Genomic DNA, 5,138 nt, shown 5'->3' with positions numbered 1-5,138 from the left:
CAACAGTGAACAAGAGATTTGATTAAAATAACAGATGACCATATATGGTCATGTGAACTCATTAATATGCAAAGCAGTCATATCTAAGCACTGTCGCAGAGCAGGACATGTAACTAGTGTCATTATGAAGACATTGAATGAAAGATGTAACTGACATTAGAAATGGCTATATATGATTATGTAATCTCATTATTGTGCATAAGAACATGGCTCATTATATATCCTGAAAACCATATTTTGATAACCAAACCAGGTAAATACATGGTACCAAGTTCATTTCGACCTCATGTTACTGATAATTCAAGCTACCAGATTGTCTAACATGTGACCTCATTAATTATGAAACAGTCTTATCAGCTTGGGCCCCGGTGACGCCGCTTGCGGCTTTAATTAGGGGCCCAAGCCTGAAGGGCGAGGCCCCTATTCTTATTGTCCGGTTTTTTCTTTCTTCTTTCTTTCTTCCGTAACTTTTTTCGTCAAGCCGTTTGAGAAAACTGCTGAACTTAATAGTCTGAAAATGCTCTATACTTATAGTCATTAATGTGAACTGGTGCAACATGCTTTCAGAATTTCGATTGGTCAATTAGTTTGGCAGCCATATTGGATTGAAATAAAACCGGAAGTGGCTGTTTGACCACTTTCTGAGGGTCTAGGCGTCTAGATTTTTTTATGGTATATAGTACAACTCATGTGTAATAAATATCAGCAATAAAAACTTTAGCGGTCATGTGACTTTTCCCGCCATTTTGTTTTTCCTAAAAACGGCAAAAAACACTTAAAAATCTTCTTCTTCAGAACTACCAAGCAGAATGCACTCATATGTAGTATTTAGCTTCTTTATATGAATCCCATTTATGTTTGAAAAAATGTTTACGATTGGTCACGTGGTTTGGCCACCATTTTGGATTTCTTCTAAACAGGAAGTAGTTTTTTACTCTGGCAACACTTGAGGGAGTATTTTCAATTTTGCTTCATGGCATCTGTGTATCAAGCCCTTTCAGAAACCTAAAAAAAAATTCAGATCAGTCACATGGTTTGGCCGCCATTTTGGATTTTAAGCAAAATTGACCAAAAGTTTGGGTATTTGTTTCTCAGAGACGATTCAACCAATCTACTAGACGTTTCTATATTTACCATGCCTGGCCTTAGCTGCATACGAGAAAAATAATATTACTTTGATCAGTCACGTGGTTTGGCCGCCATCTTGGATTTTGTGAAAATAGAAATTATGCAACTACATGTTTTGTATTAGTCTGATTTCTTTCAAATTTTGTATGTGCATTTGTGTCATCAGATGCATAATTTTGACCCAATAGCACACTGTTAGGCCTCGTGGCTGGGCACCCATGGGGTGGGGGCTTCTAACCTCATTAATATGCATAACTGTTATAACTCAAGCACTGTTGTAGTTAGGATGATGAATCCTGTGTTATTATGACAACCTTGAACAAGAGATTCGATTAAAATAACAAATGACCATATATGGTCATGTGAGCTCATTAATATGCATAACTGTCATATCTCAAACACTGTTGCAGTTAGGAAGTGGAATCCTGTGTTATTATGACAACATTGAACAAAAGATTTGATTAAAATAACAGATGACCATATATAGTCACGTGAGCTCATTAATATGCGTAATCGTTATATCTCAAACACTGTTGCAGTTAGGAAGATGAATCCTGTGTCATTATGACAACAGTGAACAAGAGATTTGATTAAAATAACAGATAACCATATATGGTCATGTGAACTCATTAATATGCATAACCATTATATCTAAAACACTGTCGCAGTTAGGAAGATAAATCCTGTGTCATTATGACAACAATGAACAAGAGATTTGATTAAAATAACAGATAACCATATATGGTCATGTGAACTCATTAATATGCATAGCAGTCATATCTAAAACACTGTCGCAGTTAGGAAGATGAATCCTGTGTTATTATGACAACAGTGAACAAGAGATTTGATTAAAATAACAGATGACCATATATGGTCATGTGAACTCATTAATATGCATAACCATTATATCTTAAACACTGTTGCAGTTAGGAAGATGAATCCTGTGTTATTATGACAACAGTGAACAAGAAATTTGATTAAAATAACAGATGACCATATATGGTCATGTGAACTCATTAATATGCAAAGCAGTCATATCTAAAACACAGTTGCAGAGCAGGACATGTAACTCGTGTCACTATGAAGACATTGAATGAAAGATGTAACTGACATTAGAAATGGCTATATATGATTATGTAATCTCATTATTGTGCATAAGAACATGGCTCATTATATATCCTGAAAACCATATTTCAATAACCAAACGAGGTAAATACATGGTACCAACTTCATTTCGACCTCATGTTACTGATAATACAATCTACCTGCAGCTGATTGTCTGACATGTGACCTCATTAATCATGAAACAGAATCTTATCAGCTTGGGCCCCGGTGACGCCGCTTGCGGCTTTAATTCTTCTTTCTTCTTCTTTCTTCCACAACTTCTTTCGTCAAGCCGTTTGAGAAAACTGCTGAACTGAATAGTCTGAAAATGCTCTCTGCTGATAGTCCCTAATGTGAACTGGTGCAACATGCTTTCAGAATTTCGATTGGTCAATTAGTTTGGCAGCCATGTTGAAATGAAATAAAACCGGAAGTGGCTGTTTGACCACTTTCTGAGGGTCTAGGCGTCTAGATTTTTTTATGGTATATAGTACAACTCATGTGTAATAGATATCAGCAATAAAAACTTTAGCGGTCATGTGACTTTTCCCGCCATTTTGTTTTTCCTAAAAACGGCAAAAAACACTAAAAAATCTTCTTCATCAGAACCACCAAGCAGAATGCTATCATATGTAGTATTAAGCTTCTATATATGAATCCCATTTATGTTTGAAAAAATTATTACGATTGGTCAAGTGGTTTGGCCACCATTTTGGATTTCTTCTAAACAGGAAGTAGTATTTTACTCTGGCAACACTTGAGGGATTATTTTCAATTTTGCTTCATGGCATCTGTATATCAAACGCTTTCAGAAACCTAAGAAAGATTTCAGATCAGTCACATGGTTTGGCCGCCATCTTGGATTTTAAGCAAAATTGACCAAAAGTTTGGGCATTTGTTTCTCAGAGGTGATTCAACCAATCTACTAGATGTTTTTATATTTACCATGCCTGGCCTTAGCTCCATTTGAGAAAAATAATATTATTTTGATCGGTCACGTGGTTTGGCCACCATCTTGGATTTTGTGAAAATAGAAATTATGCAACTACATGTTTTGTATTAGTCTGATTTCTTTCAAATTTTGTATGTGCATTTGTGTCATCAGATGCATCATTTTGCCCCAATAGCACACTGCTAGGCCACGTGGCTGGGCACCCATGGGGTGGGGGCTTCTAACCTCATTAATATGCATAACTGTTATAACTCAAGCACTGTTATAGTTAGGATGATGAATCCTGTGTTATTATGACAACGTTGAACAAGAGATTCGATTAAAATAACAAATGACCATATATGGTCATGTGAGCTCATTAATATGCATAACTGTCATATCTCAAACACTGTTGCAGTTAGGAAGTGGAATCCTGTGTTATTATGACAACATTGAACAAAAGATTTGATTAAAATAACAGATGACCATATATGGTCATGTGAGCTCATTAATATGCATAATCGTAAGATCTCAAACACTGTTGCAGTTAGGGTGATGAATCCTGTGTTATTATGACAAGAGTGAACAAGAGATTTGATTAAAATAACAGATGACCATATATGGTCATGAGAACTCATTAATATGCATAACCATTATCTCTCAAACACTGTTGTAGTTAGGATGATGGTTCCTGGGTTTTCAGGACAACAGTGAGCAATTGATTTCATTAAAATAACAGATGACCATATATGGTCATGTGAACTCAATAATATGCATAACCATTATATCTTAAACACTGTTTCAGTTAGGAAGATGAATCCTGTTTTATTATGACAACAGTGAACAAGAGATTTGATTAAAATAACAGATGACCATATATGGTCATGTGAACTCATTAATATGCATAGCAGTCATATCTAAAACACTGTCGCAGAGCAGGACATGTAACTAGTGTCATTATGAAGACATTGAATGAAAGATGTAACTGACATTAGAAATGGCTATATATGATTATGTAATCTCATTATTGTGCATAAGAACATGGCTAATTATATATCCTGAAAACTATATTTCGATTACCAAAGCAGATAAATACATGGTACAACTTCATTTTGACCTCATGTTACTGATAATAAGATCTATCTGATTGTTTAACATGTAACCTCATTAATTATGAAACAGAATCTTATCAGCTTGGGCCCCGGTGACGCCGCTTGCGGCTTTAATTTCTTTCTTCTTTCTTTCTTTCTTTCTTCCGTAACTTTTTTCGTCAAGCCGTTTGAGAAAACCGCTGAACGGAATGGTCTGATAATGCTCTATACTGATAGTCCATAATGTGAACTGGTGCAACATGCTTTCAGAATTTCGATTGGACAATTAGTTTGTCAGCCATATTGGATTGAAATAAAACCGGAAGTGGCTGTTTGACCACTTTCTGAGGGTCTAGGCGTCTAGATTTTTTTATGGTATATAGTACAACTCATGTGTAATAGATATCAGCAATAAAAACTTTAGCGGTCATGTGACTTTTCCCGCCATTTTGTTTTTCCTAAAAACGGCAAAAAACACTTGAAAATCTTCTTCTTCAGAACCATCAAGCATAATGCTCTCATATGTAGTATTTAGCTTCTATATATGAATCCCATTTATGTTTGAAAAAATGTTTACGATTGGTCACGTAGTTTGGCCACCATTTTGGATTTCTTCTAAACAGGAAGTAGTTTTTTACTCTGGCAACACTTGAGGGATTATTTTCAATTTTGCTTCATGGCATCTGTATATGAAACCCTTTCAGAAACCTAAAAAAGATTTCAGATCAGTCACATGGTTTGGCCGCCATCTTGGATTTTAAGCAAAATTGACCAAAAGTTTGGGCATTTGTTTCTCAGAGACGATTCAACCAATCTACTAGATGTTTTTATATTTACCATGCCTGGCCTTAGCTCCATATTAGAAAAATAATATTATTTTGATC

The sequence above is a fragment of the Saccoglossus kowalevskii genome, chromosome 21 (genome assembly GCF_978046115.1).
Source record: "Saccoglossus kowalevskii chromosome 21, keSacKowa6.1, whole genome shotgun sequence".
NCBI lineage: Eukaryota > Metazoa > Hemichordata > Enteropneusta > Harrimaniidae > Saccoglossus > Saccoglossus kowalevskii.
The sequence above is the reverse complement of the archived record's forward strand: the minus strand, read 5'-3'. Positions refer to the sequence as shown.